Source organism: Nansenia antarctica (genome assembly GCF_963989245.1).
Source record: "Nansenia antarctica genome assembly, chromosome: 7".
Classification (NCBI taxonomy): Eukaryota; Metazoa; Chordata; class Actinopteri; order Argentiniformes; family Microstomatidae; genus Nansenia; species Nansenia antarctica.
Window position 1 is genome coordinate 23,266,555 of NC_137677.1, and position 18,141 is coordinate 23,284,695.

General features: G+C 43.5%; 1 protein-coding gene across 2 annotated transcripts in view; it reads left to right on the top strand.

The window, feature by feature from the left end:
- Window positions 1-18,141, top strand: part of LOC308163072 (uncharacterized protein) — a 95,311-nt gene that overhangs the window by 12,980 nt on the left and 64,190 nt on the right. The gene's annotated exons all lie outside the window — the stretch shown is intronic.

Here is an 18,141-nt window from a genome sequence, read left to right on the forward strand (position 1 = left end):
AAGGATGGTGTTAAAGGCGGAGCTGAAGTCCACGAAGAGCAGTCTCGCGTAGCTGTTTCCCCTCTCCAGGTGGGATAGAGTGGCGTGGAGAGTCGTCGCTATGGCGTCCTCTGTGGACCTGTGGGCTCTGTAGGCGAACTGGTATGGATCCAGGTTGGGCGGGAGGCGTGTGAGTATGTGGGCCCGGACTAGTTTCTCGAAGCACTTCATGATGATTGGTGTGAGTGCCACCGGGCGGTAGTCGTTTAGGCAGCTCACCGTGCTTTTCTTCGGGACTGGGATGATAGTTGAGGTTTTCAGGCAGGGTGGGACGGTGGCCTGGGACAGGGACTGGTTAAAGATGTTGGTGAAAACCCCGGCCAGCTGGTCGGCGCAGTCTCTCAGCACCCGTCCCAGGACGCCATCCGGCCCCGAGGCTTTCCTGGGGTCCACCGCCTTCAGTACGCGTCTCACCTCGTGCTCTGTGAGGGTGAGGCTGCTGAGAGCTGGAGAGAGTGGTGTCTGTGTTGTGGTTACCTCCGTTCGCCCCTCGTCGAACCGGGCGTAGAAGGTGTTCAGCTTTCCCGCCAGCAGGGGGTCGTCCTCTGCGGCTGTGAGCCTGTTGACTCTGAAGTTTGTCATCTGCTGAACCCCCTGCCACATCCGCCTGGAGTCGTTGCTCAGGAGGCATTCCTCAATCTTCTCTCTGTGCTCTGCCTTGGCCGCTTTGATGCCGCGCTTTAGGTTGGCCCTGGTGGAGCTGTACAGCGGTGTGCGCTTCCCTGCGAAGAAGGCGTTGTCCCTCTCATTTAACAGTTTTTGGACCTTCCCAGTCATCCATGGCTTCGTGTTGGGGTAGACCCGGACCCGTTTGTCCACGGTGACTGAGTTGGTGCAGTTCACTATGTGGTTCAGAACCGACGACGTGTACTGTTCCAGGTCCTCATGCTCATATTCCTGCCATAGGGTGTCATTTAGGCAGATCTGCAGTGGAGCGGACCCTTCTGGCCAGGTTCTGACAGTCTTAGTGGTGGTGGGAGCACTTTTCCCCATTGTGGTGTATGCAGGAATCAGGAGGATTGACACATGGTCAGACATGCCTAGATGAGCTAGCGGACTAGCCTTGTAAGCACGTTTGATGTTGGTGTATACCTTATCCAGTGTTTTTTCTCCTCTCGTTGCACATTTTACATGCTGGTAGAACTTGGGTAGTACTGCCTTCAGGTCGACATGATTAAAGTCCCCCGCTATGATGTGGATAGCCTGTGGATCAGTACTTTGTTGGCTACTAATGACGTCGTATAGTCGTCGTATTGTTATAGTGATATACGTCGACGTCGTATTGTTATAGTGATAGTGGCTTAATAAGTGATGCAATCAGTTTGGCCTTTTAAAGACATCTAATTATTTATTTATTTTATTAAGTATAAAACAGTATTATGAATGGAGTCTTTATTGTCATTACAGTTTTTCCCAATTGCTAAAACACAAAAGCCAATTCTCTAAACCAAATGACCAGTTCTCTAAACACATTTAATAAAACTAGCTCCCATTTGCCAAAACCATAAACACATTTCACATGAAGACACAATTCACAAAACACAATCCTCCTTTTATCATAAATCTAAACACATTTTGTCTTGCTAAAACACAAGTTGCAAAAAACTCTGCTCAAAATGTCAAATTCTCAAATTAAAGTTCATGTGATGCAAAATGCTTGCCACAGTCAGCAAAATTGTAACACAATGAACACACCTGGCTTCATTCATTAAACATAACGACTCAAAATTTAAGACACTTGTTGCAAATGATTGTGGTGTGTGTGTGTGTGGTATAGTTCCATAAATAAATAAAAAAACATCTCACCCTGAACATTGTTTTCAGTGAGTATTGTTGTGTGTAATGGATCCTCTGTAGTGTTTGCATTGAGTTGTGATACAGTACAGTATTGTACATGTTACGGTACATGTGGGAATACGGTAACATTTTTCAAACCTTTATTTACGTAAAACTCGATAGGACAACAGTGCAACAACTTCGCGGCTGAACTTTAGTAAAATTTCGGACATCATATGCCATTTAAAGGGGGGAAATAGATATCTACAAATGCATGACTATCATGCAAAATCAGCCTTACTGTAATGTAAAATATGTAATGTTAGATATAACGTTAGACAGGGAGCGCAGATTTATTTTTATGCATGACTATCATACATGTGGGAAAACTAGGGTTAGGGTTAGGTGCTAGGGTTACAGTAAGGTTAGGGTTAGGATTAGGGGTAGGGTTTGAGTTTTGAAGAGAGAAGGTGTGGTTTTGCTTATGTAGCTTTAGAAAAGTGTGTTGTGTTTAGAGTTTTGGGAAAATGGAGGAAAGTTTTGTGAAATGTGTTTTAGCAATTGAGAAAAACTGTAATACAGTACAGGTACCATACAACGAAATTTAGGAGGGGGGGCTCCCCTGGTGCTTGGAAAAAGACTAAAAACACGAGGGCCAAGGGTAAAATAAAAAAGGGAAAAGAGCTGGTTTACATAAATAAAGGCTATGTACACTATCTACTATACTACTATACTATACAATAAAACACTGTGCTGTACTCTATATGCTATAAATATCCTAACTTTTCCTATATCTGAACCTTAACAAGGGTTGTCATATTGCACATAGTATTGTTGCACATTCATTTAAAGTATTAATGCATTTTAACATTGAGACATATATTTTCTATTGACTATAAAATAGTATTAATGCATTTAAACATTGAGACAAGAAGCTGTCTTCTGTACCCGCTCTCCCCATATCTCAAACTGTGACCCCCCTCCCCAAGAAAAAGTTTCAGGCACAGGATTTTTTCCCACTTTAAGCCCTGCACGGTGCATCAACGTCCATCAATGAAGACAATGTGAGAACAGACTACGCATGCGCAAACCTACGAAACCGTTGGTCTATCACTTCGCATAGCACAGAGGCACTGCCTCAGCCTCTCGCCAGCAATCAGCTAGCTTTGGGAGCAAACTCTCCTGGTGCCAGGGCATGCATTATATATTTAAAACAACACATTTTACATCATTTATTTTTATTTTAACAACATTTTAACATATTAAAGTTAAGAATAATGAGTAAAAAAAAATAAAATAAATATATATATTATTATTTTTTTAGATAAAAAATAAATAAATACATATTTTAAAAAGACTGATATTCTTTTTCTTTCTTAAATGCCTGGGTGAGGCACTGCCTACCCTGCCTCACCTGACTGCACGCCACTGACATGCACTAACATACACGTTTTACTGTATTTCACATGTTATTTCTGCATTGGCGTATAGAATAAATACTGCTAATGTGTGAAATCTATGACCCGCATCATTGTCTCGTAAGAGTTAACGTATGAAATGTTCAGGCTTTTTTTTTTGCACACGCTGTTGCTTATGGTCTCCTGCTGCTGAGTCATCGCAGGACCTCGTTTTATTAGACTCACTTAATTAATCACTTTAGAACCTTGTATTAGAACAGCCCTCCCCAGGTCGCTAGGTAACAGCCCTCCCCAGGTCGCTAGGTAACAGCCCTCTCCAGGTCGCTAGGTAACAGCCCTCTCCAGGTCGCTAGGTAACAGCCCTCCCAGGTCGCTAGGTAACAGCCCTCTCCAGGTCGCTAGGTAACAGCCCTCTCCAGGTCGCTAGGTAACAGCCCTCCCCAGGTCGCTAGGTAACAGCCCTCCCCAGGTCGCTAGGTAACAGCCCTCCCCAGGTCGCTAGGTAACAGCCCTCCCCAGGTCGCTAGGTAACAGCCCTCCCCAGGTCGCTAGGTAACAGCCCTCCCCAGGTCGCTAGGTAACAGCCCTCCCCAGGTCGCTAGGTAACAGCCCTCTCCAGGTCGCTAGGTAACAGCCCTCCCCAGGTTGCTAGGTAACAGCCCTCCCCAGGTTGCTAGGTAACAGCCCTCCCCAGGTTGCTAGGTAACAGCCCTCCCCAGGTCGCTAGGTAACAGCCCTCCCCAGGTTGCTAGGTAACAGCCCTCCCCAGCATCACACTGATTCTTGATTCCCTAATCAGCTAGCAGAAGCAGATAGCTATGATTCTTCTTTAGCTACGCTAGCTGCGTGTCTTACAAAATGGTTGTAAAAACTGTAAATCAGCTAATGAATGTTTGCACGTCCTTCCAAAGATGCAAATCTGCGCAAGACTTGGATTTTTTTTCTTTTTTTTTTCTCCAGATTTTATCCCTTTTTCACCCAATTTGGTATCCAATTGAACCCAACCTAGCATCCAATTATCCCCTGCCTATTGCATAGGATCCGCCGCACGACCCCGTGGCCGGCAGTCCCAGAGGAGATCGCCAGGCAGACTAGCTGACTGGCTCCTCGATCCCAGCACCGTTATTCCGGCACCCCGGGGGCGCTGTTGCGCGACGGATCCTTGTCCGGAAATAGTCCTCAGTGTTTCCTCCAGGAATTTTTCCATTGGTGGCGGATAGGTCTGTCCGCCCGCCAGGGTTTCCGTTCGAAAAATTTGGTGCCGGTCAACGTGTCCGGGAAGATTTCAATTTGTCGGACAAACGGGAAAAATTCCGGTCATCATATTAGAATATAATATAGGTGTTTGTCGCGGTGATTAGCTGTTGTGTAGCCTATATAGGCCATTTAATGTCCATTTCTCATCCGATACGATTAGATCGCGAACTATATAATAATATAGGCTTTCATGATTCGCATGCGCTACTATGGCATAATATGTCCAGGGCTGCACGCGCGCCACACTGGGCAGCCTAGTCCCCTTTGCTACTTTGAATTACGACTGTATGCTACTTTAAGATGTTTATTTCAATTGCATTAATGGGATTTGAGTATGGAATTGGTAATTTTAAGTATGCCTAGTTTAGCTTTTGATGGCTATTTGAACGGACTGCATCGATCGATCAATGAACGGACATTACGTTAACTGAAGTGTGTTAAATAGTTTCACGACAGTAATGTAAGTTTTTTATTTTCTCTTTCCAGTTTTACCCTTTTTATCAATAAAACAACGTAATTTCTATAACCACGTCTCGCTGATTGGGAAGGCATTAAGTCTAGCTGCCTGTCAAATCATACTTTCTCGGACTCGGGAGTATGAGAATGGGGAGGATGTATCGGGGGGATACACACCCGTGGACTATTTCACTTTAGTGGCACAAATTAAACTCTAACACTATAGAATCTATAGATAGACTAAAATGATAGACACCGACCGAATAACTGAGTAGGGGAAGACAGGTCTCAAATGTTGAACAATTATAACATTTAATACATAAAGATAAAACATACACAAATATATAACATTGATATCCCTAAACTCAAATGTAGTGTGGTATTGTCAACCTAATCTAATCAATCCTAATCTAATGGTACCAGTAGCCCAGGTTGTCGATAGTAGCGCACTACTCCCATAGTACTTCTCCCGACTCAGGGCTGGAACGGGCACGGCAGGCTCAATCAATGAACGGGGTTGAGATGGCCGCTAGCGTCCTTTACTAGCCGCATCTCACGGCCCTCGGTGGTCATTCACTGTGCTCTAGCACATCCAAAACACGCAGAACAATAACCTTGACTCCGGTCACTGCAGTGGTTTTATTTAGACTAGATCAAACTAAATTACGGTAACTGACTAAACTACGGTACTCGCGCCGTTGAGAGACAGGGTTGCCAGATGGGGCGGGTTACCGCCGAATGGGCTACTGCGTTTAGCGGTTATTTTCACCGGACAATATGACCGAAGGGTTTAAATATGTCGGACTTCAACAGATTTTATCGGACAAAGACCGGTAATTACCGGTTAACGGAAACCCTGCCGCGCGCGCGTTTTTTTTTCCGCGGGGCGTGCACGCGCATGGAACGCCCACGCGCGCTCAAAACAACGAACTAATTTCAAACTAGAGGGAGGATGGCAAAAAAAAAAAAAGCTACAAAATTCTTCCCAGAACCTGATTTGCACGACCAGCTGTCGCTGTAGGACACGTTCGATTGCTAAATTCATTTATCCTTTATGTTCCCAGTTGAGGGCGTGTAGCTGTCGTTAGTTGGCCTGCTTTTATTTAGTTATGCGTACGTTTGAGTTAGTCATCTCTAGGATTGTTGTTTGATATTAGCCTATACTTTCTCTTATCTGCATTTTGAGCAACTGTACAAGACCCAACAACACAACTCTGATACAGGACTAATGTTACCTAGCTGCTATAGCTAACCCAACCCTGCTACAAGACCCAACAACACACCTCTGATACAGGACTAATGTTACCTAGCTGCTATAACTAACCCAACCCTGCTACAAGACCCAACAACACAACTCTGATACAGGACTAATGTTACCTAGCTGCTATAGCTAACCCAACCCTGCTACAAGACCCAACAACACAACTCTGATACAGGACTAATGTTACCTAGCTGCTATAGCTAACCCTGCTACAAGACCCAACAACACAACTCTGATACAGGCCTAATGTTACCTAGCTGCTATAGCTAACCCAACCCTGCTACAAGACCCAACAACACAACTCTGATACAGGGCTAATGTTACCTAGCTGCTATAGACCCATTTGTACTAAACAACTACAACGTTGTATTGGACACATTTTTTTCGAACTAATCCACAGACAGCAGTCTTATTAACGGCCCGTGTGGAGGCGACCCAGCACAGTGGGGATAAACACTATCAAGCCAAGCTCTACTGTCAATATTTGCGTGTGTGTGTGTTTTTTACTTTGAACGCAATTTCAATTGCAATGTCCCACCTACATCTCCTCTGTGGAAAACTCTAATCCCGACGCAGCAGTTATTGTGCTCGGCGATTTTAATCACACCAACAGAACTTCCCAATTACAAACAACAGGTGTCATGCCCCAGCAGAGGAGCTAACATACTAGACCACTGCTACGTTACTATCAACGAGGCTTACCGTTCGTTCCCGAGGGCACCGCTGGGAAGGTCCGACCATGCCATGCTGCTCCTCGTCCCGAAATATAGAGAGAAACTTAAATCCTGCAATACGACACCCAGCCATGCAGTTTCGTATCGCTCATAGCCACTGCTAGCTTCAGCAATGTTTGAAGTGTCTGGGACATCTTTTTTCTTGAAAAATCCATCCATCTGTCGCTGTTTTCGTTTAATTTTTCGAAGTTATTTAACATCTTATTTGTGCACCTAGCTAGCTAGATCAGCTTTTTGTATCTTTTAGATGGTACTACCGGTGACTTTTAGCCCGTTATTTGCGAGGAGAAAACACAGGCGCCCGAGCATTTCGGAAGGCAAGACTGCTGAGCGGGGATGGTTGAGTCTGCACGGTTCACATTTAGACCAATCAGGAGTAGCCCTTGTGTCACGTCGTCAACTGAATGTTTAATGTCATTAATCTGATTTTGGATCAGCGGTTAGAGAGAGATGGGCGTGGATTTAGGTGCACTTTTAGTCAACATCCATTATAGCGCTGATCTAGGATCAGATATATTTTAATCAGCTAAAATGTTCAGAGGTGGATTTTTTTTTTGTTTTTTGTTTTTTGTTGTGTGGACTGAATCAATTCGTGGCGGAGGAAATTCATTCGTGGCGGCCCGCCACCAATAAATGCATATAGAGGAAACACTGGTCCTATACCGCCCTCTGGAGCGGGCGTTCAATATGCCGCTCCCTGTGTGCCTCGGCCATATCCGGATCTGGCGAGACCGGGATTCGATCCCAGTCCCCGGTGGGCAGCTTGCACTAGTGGCTAGTGCTTAGACCGCTACGCCACCGCGGGGCTGATAGAGTTTGTTTTTAACAAATGCCAGCCCGAGGGTACTGCAAAAACAGTCTCTGTCTAGTCTGCACCAGTAATAATTCAATACAGGCTATATGGTTGTTTAGCTAAAGTCTGTAGTGAAATACATTTCTATATAGATTTTATATTTTTAACCAAGATCTGTCTCCCTCCCTGCAGTCAGTGTCAGAAACTCATTTCTCAAGTCATCATTTTTCTAGGCCCAATGTATAGACTAACACTGTTTAAGTGCTGTGGTCAGGCCCGGGGTGGCTAATCGGGAGGATCTGGAGTTTTCCCGGTGGGCCGGTCTGGTTTTGGGCCGGTCTGGGCCGGTGTTCAGTCGTGGTAGTACTTGCAAGCCGATACCGTTCTGGGCGGCTGGGCCGGTACTAGGGCTGCAACTAACGATTATTTTGATAATCGATTAATCTGCCGATTATTTTTTCGGTTAATCGATTAATCGGATTTTAAAAAAGCGGGGGGGAAATAATTTTGTTTTGTTTGTTTTTTTATTTAAAAAGATTTATTTTGCAATTTTTATTTTATGTTTTCTAAATCAGCCAGGCCAATACATATACATGTGCAAAATGAATAAGTATTAATAAAAAATAAAAAATTATATAAATAAAAAAGGCTTTGCTACATCAAATAGGTTTAACAACAGGCCATGGACTATGGCGGTAGATTGTTTCAATAAAGTAGTTGAACTCTAGCTCAATACATGCATTGTTTTAGGTAATAACTTTGCTTAATGTAAAGGTCAGTAACCCAAAGTGCAATATAGGCTAAGTGCAACAAGACACTAATGTTTTTATATAACAGATATGCTCCAAAACAATGCAATGTGTCCTCTCACTCCATACAATAGGCTAGGCGACAGTCAGTGCCTCACTCTAACTCACGGGTAGCTTGGTAGGCTACCACTAGCTAGCCTTTAGCTTATCACCTCTGCTCTACCACTGACGTTAGCCAGCTAGCTAAATACACTTGTCATGCAATATTGAATTCATGAATGCGAGCAAACACTCACTGGCTATCGCATTACATTACAGTCATTTAGCTGACGCTTCGCCAGAACTCACACTAACGCATTTGCATGGAGAGCAGGAGACCATGGAAGGGCTGAGCCCAGCAGGACTTATATAATAAAACAATAGGAAGTTAGCTGTAACTAGTGTTGTTCCGATACCATTTTTTGATACCGATACCGATACCTGACCGTGCAGTACTTGCCGATACCGAGTACCGATCCGATACCACAGCGTTTGAAAAAACAAAACAAAAAAACATGTTTTTTGAGCCGCATACTCACCTTGATGTAAAATTATTGCTAACACTTAGTCTGGCACTGCTCAAAACCTTTGTAAAACAGGAAAAAATACCAACAGAGAGTGAATGCTATAGAACTTTTTTTTATTGTCTATGGTGACAAGAAAATCAACCCCTTATAAAACCTGAAATGTGGCTCTCACAGATGCCAATCAGTGCAATATCCATTTAAGATATAAAACAGTCGTAGTAGTAGTGCAACAGCAAGTTAACATTTACAAACAAAATAACTTTAAGATATAAAACAGTCGTAGTAGTAGTGCAACAGCAAGTAAACAATTACAAACAAAATAACTTTAAGATATAAAACAGTCGTAGTAGTAGTGCAACAGCAAGTGAACATTTACAAACAAAATAACTTTAAGATATAAAACAGTCGTAGTAGTAGTGCAACAGCAAGTAAACACTCAAACCTTACTTCTGATTAAGCAGCATCACTGGCAGATTAGCCTTGAGAAATACAAGCATCTCAGCGTTTTTGGCACTCAGCCTGCAGTGTTTCCTCCAGGAATTTTTACAATGGTGGCGGGTAGTGCTGCGCACGTGGCGGGTAGTGCTGCGCACGCGCGCTCAAAACAACGACCTAATTTCAGCCAAAACTCAAGGATGGCCCAAAAAAATAAAATGTTTTCCTGTACTTCTCCCGTGTGTCTCTTATTGTCTGTGTCTGCATGTTTTTCCAGCATGTAATTCCGTTGTCAATAAAAACAAAAACACTGATCTGACGTTTTTTTTCACAACGTTATTACTTGTCACTTTAAGCCCAGGAGGGAGTTAGCGATTAGCGATGTTTAGCTTAGCTTAGTTTAACAGAAGTATCTTCACTTTTAACATGACTTCCCGTGGTCGTAGAGGGCTGGTCGACGGCTTAAAATGACCGTGTAGACCTTATCCAGCTATAGTCTTGTGTTTCTACCCCGGGCATAGCCGGTGTTATTCACGGACAAACACTCCTGTTAGAGTGGTTCTAGTACACTGGACATAGGTAACACATAGAGAGGCTTCTCCTCTCTCTCTCCATCCTACACTACACTACGCATCCTATACTACACTACACTACGCTAGCTCGCGGTGTTCGGGTGACAGCCAGGGCGCGTTCGTAAATACGCTCTGGAAATCTGATCAGCACTCACGGAATGCCTCTTGTCCAATCAAATGACTTGGTCCCTTTATGACGTTGAACCCAGTGTGCGCTCCGGGGCTCTCAGAGCGAATTTACGAACGCAGCCTCAAGTTCAATACTCGCGACACACACGGACTGGTCCAGTTTCAGCGCTTGTGGGTGTGTCTAGCGCTGTGAAGGTCTGAAAAGCGGCCTAAATCTTTTTTTTTTTTTTGGGTTGAGAAATCTGAATGGTGGCGGAGGAAATTCCATCGTGGCGGTCCGCCACGATGAAATGCATGTAGAGGAAACACTGGCCTGTTCCTCTTATCATCTAAAATATGTCCTGCTATGCTGAAAAGTCGCACGCTATCTACACTTGTGCAAGGTGCACAGAGGAAGACCTAAAACTCTCGCGCTAATAGTTGTTGTTGCTATGGGCCTTACTCTAGCTTAGTGACTTCCTGCTTGCGGGGTCACATGACGTCGCTGCTGAACACTACCTACACTACGTTCGTGAAGTCGCGCTGGAACTCTGACCAGCACTCGTGGAACGCCTCTCGTCCAATCAAAGCACTCGGTCCCTTTATGACGTCGAGCCCAGTGTGCGCTTCGGCGCTCTCGGAGCGAATCGACGAACGCAGCAAATGCCGTATGATATTCGTGGTATTGAAAGTCCTTGCGTGCGTTCCTCCGCGAGGAATTTCTTTTGAGCAGACATTACAAACTGCATATTTGTTGTCTCTTTCCGACACTGTGTAAATTTGGTATCGGGTGTTATTATTTGTTAGTACTCGCCGATACCGATTTTTACAGCATTTTTGTGCGTATCGGTGGCCATGCCGATACTAGTATCGGTATCGGAACAACACTAGCTGTAACCCTCCTCTATAGAAACATAGTTAGTGTAACCCTCCTCTATAGAAACATAGTTAGTGTAACCCTCCTCTATAGAAACATAGTTAGTGCTCTGGTTCTCAGCACAGCTACGCAGACTACAGCTGGACGAGCAGCGTAGTGACAGTCAGCTAGCGGCAGCAGCGAGCTAACCCTGGTAGCTAACTCACTAGCATGTCCTAACAGCAGACAGCAGACAGCTTCACTCTCAAGGCTTTTGAGTAGCATGGTTTAAATGTAGCCGCCGCGCCGGTGTAGGTACCGGATTTTCCCACTTTTCCGGTTCCGGTCATAGGTTCTGCCCTTTCCGGCCATAGGTAGCGCTATGATTCGCTATGATTCGCGATGCCTACACCAGCCGCAAGACAGCGTGGCGTGCGTCAACAGGAAGTAGGTTTGTTATGGAAACAAAACCCCCCCCCCCCAAAAAAAAAAAAAAACGGCGAATCGATAATGGCGTTCGTCGCCAACGAATTTCGTTATCGATCTTTAGCGATTTAATAGATTCGTTGTTGCAGCCCTAGCCGGTACCATTCTGGGCCGATGCCGTATAAATAGGGTGACCAGATGTCCCGCTTTGCGCGGCCACGGGGCCAGTGTCCATCGCGCCGCAACAAAGCGCTGCAACCAAGCGCCGACATGTTAAGTTGCAGCAGAACGTCCAGAATCTATGGAACGTCTTCAGCCTATCAGGAAACAGCATTCATGTTCCCATGGCAACGGCCCCACGTGGATATAGGGAGCTGGCTGAATGTGGTAACCACCCGCTGACTCAAAGGGCTCGTAAAGTGAAACTGGGTCAACAATATCTAGTTTTCGTATTTTTTTACCCACTCGATATAATAAACAACAGTTTAACGATCACTAAATACTGATAATGTGTGCATTGGATTTACTGTTCTCCTTTTGCCGTAGGCTTCTGAACATACTGGTAAGGGACCACTTTACTTGTAAACATACTTTTGTTTTAGGACGTGTTCAAAATCAAGGACTGTGTGTTCATCTGTTTGTGTTTTTAGCATGTTCATGTTCTCAGCATGTTGTGTGATGTTATAAAAACGTATTTAGACGTTCGTAGCGATGTACCACTGTTAGCCGCTAGCGGTTAACAGCGTTTGTTGCTGCAGCAGAGTGATTTTTCTCCCAGTCAGTCTCTGTCTGAGGTGCACCAACATTCAAATACTCGTGTCTAGTGATGCTCCGATCTGATCGGCGCCGATCGGTATCGGCCGATATGGCCTTGATCGGTTTTGATCGGAGTTCTCAAAACGGCCGATCAAACATGACCGATCAGTTTACAAAATAGCGTCGCCAGTCTGGAAATATTACACAGTGTCGGAAAGAGACAACAAATATGCCGTTTGTAATGTCTGCTCAAAAGAAATACCTCGGGGAGGAACGCACGCAAGGTCTTTCAATACTACGAATATCATACGGCATTTGCTGCGTTCGTCGATTCGCTCAGAGAGCGCCGAAGCGCACACTGGGCTCGACGTCATAAAGGGACCGAGTGCTTTGATTGGACGAGAGGCGTTCCACGAGTGCTGGTCAGAGTTCCAGCGCGACTTCACGAGCGTAGTGTAGGTAGTGTTCACCGACGTCATGTGACCCCGCGAGCAGGAAGTCACTTGGCCCATAGCAACAACAACTATTAGCGCGTGAGTTTTAGGTCTTCCTCTGTGCACCTTGCACAAGTGTAGATAGCGAGCGACTTTTCAGCAGCAGGACATATTTTAGATGATAAGAGGAACAGGCTGAGTGCCAAAAACGCTGAGATGCTTGTATTTCTCAAGGCTAATCTGCCAGTGATGCTGCTTAATCAGAAGTAAGGTTTGAGTCTGAAATCTCCTTAGGTGCAATGTTTTGTTTTTTTGTTTTATTGATTATTGCTGACTTGCTGTCTTATCTCCTCCTAAATATGACTTGAAACTGACTGACTTGAAACAGTATTTTATATTTGGCTATAGCCTGTTTATGTTGCAGTTTAGTTTGGGTATGTTTATTGTTCCTCAGGAAAGCTACAGTTACAGTATACGCTCCAAGTTCTCTAAGAGCCCCTAGTTCCTCTCATTCGAGTGGAATGTTGCACATTTGATGTGACAGTGTACATTTTATTTATTATGATTTTTATTTTCACATTTTATTTGTTTTTCCTGAAGTAAGCTACAGGTGGTTGTGAATTCAATAAAACAGATGGTCGTCAATTCATGATACTTTCTCATCTCCTAATTTCATTTAAATACTTAATATACAATGTCAATGGTGTTAAGAATAATTTAAAACATAAATAATGCTACACAATAAATAGAATGCTTCAATTGCCATTTTCGACGCTGTGATCGGTGATCGGTGATATCGGATCGGCAGATCACTGATTCCAGTGATCGGTGATCGGTGATCGGCACCAAAAACCCTGATCGGAGCATCTCTACTCGTGTCGTCTTCAATTTTTTTCCGATTTCAATGTATGACACATCATTTGAAAGCTTACAATCTGTAGTTTCAGGCAATGTAAACACTGAAAAATTACTTGGGCAATTGGTTTATCCTTTGACCAGCTGGTATCACTGTCATTGTCTGAATGAGTGCAGAGTTAGCCTTGACAGCTATATGCATTTGTGTTGCAAATGGGAGGCAAATTAGCTAGCTAGATAGCCACCCCAAACTTTTTTCTGTGAGGGCCACATCATTTTTCCTTTCTGTGATGGGGGGCCTGGGTCGGTCTCTAACATAAAATAATATGGAACGGTGTGAAATGGAGGCGGTTGCGCAAAGCAATTGCGCGCAGGAGAGCACTGGTGGATGCAAACAAAGTCTAAACAGTTGAATTTGGATGGAATTTATACCTATAGTGATATGTCAATGAAATATAATCCGTTTTACAGTCTGATACATGAGGGAGGACCCTCATCATACACGGGGGGACCCATGAAGCAGGGCTGTCTGGGGGTCCTTAAACATCAAACACTTAATTTCTTTCATTTCTGGTGAATTTAGATGCACCAATTTGTGCCCTTTCTGCATCCATTTATGGTGGAAATGTCATTATTTATGTAAAGGAAAACACAATATTCAGGCACCAGATGATCATTCAAAATGTAATGTAATATAATGCAATATAAGGCTCTCAGGCATTCTGTACTTTCAAATATGTATTCTCCTTGAGCAGTCAACATCAACTATCAGCTGTTTCGCTAGCAAACACGAAAGCTAACTTATTTGCGAAACAGCGCCCCCGCCACCACGTCGGCTCAGTGCCGCAATTGCAGTTAGAAATGACAGAAATCCACCGAGTTCAACGCTTGTAGAAAATACGACTGTCAGAGTTTTGTCGAGAGCTGGAGGCGGCTAGAAATATGACGGAGGCGGCCGCCTCATAATTCTCTATGCAGGAAAATCCCTGCTTGATACAGATCATGAACATATGGGTAAAATTATTTCGTTTTCTCCTGCAGCTGGGCATCTACATTATCTAATCCCCCATTGTTTCAATTCATCTGGTGCCTACTTGCTGACAGACTCACCGCGGGACACACCTCCTCCGCGATCACATTCATACATTTATTGACAAACTCATCAGCACTGGCCCGAACGGATGACTGGTATAACTGGGTTTCGGGTACAAACGTATTCTGCTGAGCTGATTTTAGCTTCGACACTTCTCTGCTCTCATTTGGTCTTGTACACTAGCATACTTGTCTTTGTGGCGGGCTTCATAGTGTCGGCGCAGATTGTATTCTTTGAACACAGACACCGCTTCTTGACAGATGAGCCTTTTCTTTGCATTTAACAATAATAATCACTTGTGCACTGTTGGTTAAAAACCCTGCATTCTGAATCAACTTTTCTCTTTACCAACCGTTTGGCCATTTTTCATCTCTGAATTTTCGTTCCAGCTCGCGTGCACCTGCTATAGATCCGTGCTTGTTCACTATGGAACGTTACGTTGAATGTACCGCATTCTGTGGGCGGGTGAAACTAACTAATAATGTTATTAATGAAAATAGTTTATAACTAAGGGACATTTTAATTTGAAAGCCAACCTTTAATATCAAATACAGATATGATATGATTAAAACATATATTTATTTATTTTCAAAATATGTTTCTGGCATTGTTGAGAGCGTGTGGGGGCGACGTTGTTCAAAGGGCCGGTCCAAGTGTGGGGGCGGGCCGTGTCCGGCCCGCGGGCCGTAGTTTGGGGACCCCTGGCCTACATAGTCAATCATCTACAGGCCTAACACTGTCAGGCTACTTTTCTTTATTAATATACTAAATTGATACTGCACTTTGACTTCACTTTCTGCTCCATACAGATACTTTATTGTGAGGTTCACATTCAAATAAAATATATTTGTTATATATTTGTTAAGTTTTTATCTGCATAGTCTATTATTGGATGCTGCTGAATAAACCAAACAGAATAGCAAACAGAATGGAAACGCATAGCCTATATATTTTAAAAATTGGATAGACATAGCTCTCAACTCGGCCAGGGGGGGCGGATGCTACCAGGAGCACCTAAAGTTCGGTCCGGGCCCACATTGTCCCACACAAACATACTCCTTGTCCCACATTTGATTTGTTGGGACCTGGTCACCCTAGTGGTGTCCAGCAAAGGATTGCTGCTATCACAGTAGAAGGCACAGGTGAGCTGTTGTACCAGTGTGGGAACAATGAGGCAAACCCATGACATAGCATCCTGTAAATGTAGAGAAGACTGTAGAGAACAGTTAGTCCGCTATTACAGACTCAAATACCAAGGTTGTAATTACATGATTTTAATATACTGTAATCGGTTGTGAACTAAAGTGGGCCGGTCTGAGGCATGAAACTCCAGAGCTGAAAATGAGTCCCACTCCGACCCTGGGCCGATGACGAAAGCAGTGAGCTACTGTACGATGAGAACTGGTGGGGCTAGCAAGACCCAACAACGGGCCGCAAGGTACCGAACGGAGGTTTCCCTTTTGACAGCGTCGGTTCAATACTGTGTGGGAGGTGCGAGCGGAGACGACAGCGGACACCGGAGTGGAGTTAGGAAAAAGCCGGCCGGTGTATACCGTTTAATTACACAGGTCATTCCATTCAAATACAACATTATTAATCCCGGAGAGCAAATTATAAGGGCATTACCGGTACAGGCAATAATCATATAAATACATCAATACAGCACAAACATCAAGAAAACACACACAGGCTATGAAACAGTCTGTGATTTAAGTGGGACTTTCATGGAGGGACTTTCAATGTCTTGGTAGGATGTGGGAATGAAGACTGCGGTGTTAATTGAGGCACCACATAATTGTCCACATCGGGGCGCTGTTGGCTTATCAATGGTGGTCAACTGTTACAGAACCTGTCGTAGCAGCTACACAGGAGGATTAGTCAATTGTGCGTTAATAATCACTCACACTTGTTGAGTACGGAGAAATCACTAGCAGAGTTAGGCATAAATATAGTAAGTCTTATTAGACCATCATTGGACATTAAATCAATGCAGAAACTAGGGCTGTGACGATTAGTCGACGTCATCAACGTCATCGACTACGTTAATACGTAGGTTTGCGTAATATGCGTCGGTTAGTCGTAAATAAACAAAATGGCTGCGACCAGTGCAAACACGGAGAGAGTTAGCGATTAGCGATGTTAGCTTATAGCCAGTTTAACAGAAGTAACTTCACTTTTAACATGACTTCCCGTGGTCGTAGAGGGCTGGCTGGCGGCTTAAAATGACCGTGAGGACCTGTAGACCTTATCCAGCCATAGTCTTGTGTTTCTACCCCGGGGCATAGCCCTATTATCTCCATATTTATCTCCTAAAACAGTACTAGCTAAGCTGTTGTGTTTACCACAGTCCTGTTCTGACTGGTCGCGGGCTGTAAGTGATGCTTGTCTCACAACGGAACAGTTTGTCAGTGTGTGTGTGTGTGTGTCTGTGTGTGTGTCTGTGTGTATGTGTCACGCATGTGTGTGTGTGTATCTTTGTCTCTGTGTGTCTGTGTGTGAGTGTGAGTGTGACATGCTCACATTCCTCCACAGTAATGCCTAAGGTGGAGGGGGGAGAAGGGAGAGAGGGGGGGAGAGAGCTAAGGGGGGAGGGGGAGAGCAGAGAGAGGGGGAGAATGTTATGTTTGTTCTTGAGATTGTTATTGTTAAAGATTGTTACTGAGAGGTATACGGTATTCCGGTTAGAATTTCACTTTTTTACAGAATTTACTGCATTACTTGCACTTTTCCTTTTACTTGAAGTTAACTTTTATATTTTATAATATTATATTTTATGTTGGACTGTAAGAAAGAGAGGATCTTTTTTGTTGTGTGGAATATTGCCCTGCAGTGCAAGAATAATTGAATAAAATACTGAAATGTTGATAAGAGAAGTTTTTGACATTTATTTGGGGAAAATTAAGTGATACATTAATCGAACAGTAAAAATAATAATCGTTAGACTAATCGTTAAATTAGTCGTTAGACTAACCGACTAACCGAAAAAATAATCGATAGATTAATCGTTAGAAAAATAGTCGTTTGGGACAGCCCTAGCAGAAACAAGTCTTTTCATGTATTCATTTCTATACGATGTGGATACTTAAACTGCTTATGTGTATCTGTTTCTTTGTATATACCGTAGTCACCTTCTTAAAATAATGGCTTATGTTACTGTTGAGGAAAAGTATGTTTTTGGCTAAATATAATATATTCTAGATTTTGTTCAGTTTATTGTTATTTCTTTTTCTATATTATAAAAAAATATTTTAATATAATGTTTATTTTATTTATTATATTTACATCCTTTTTTTTTTTTACAGTTGTAAATATGATTTACGCCATTATTTTAAGAAGGTGACGATATAGTGTTCTATGTATTATGTGCATTTGCAATTCTTCTTAGTAGCTTGTATGTAGACTGTACATTATTTAAGCGTTTTTAAGCGGTATTTAAGCCATAACACAAGAGAGGGTCAACTGGCAAGGGAACCGAAATGGAACAGTAGATATGTTGATTTTCACCCCTAATGTATTATTTATTGTTTACTACAATAAACGTCCTCAATGGTAGATGG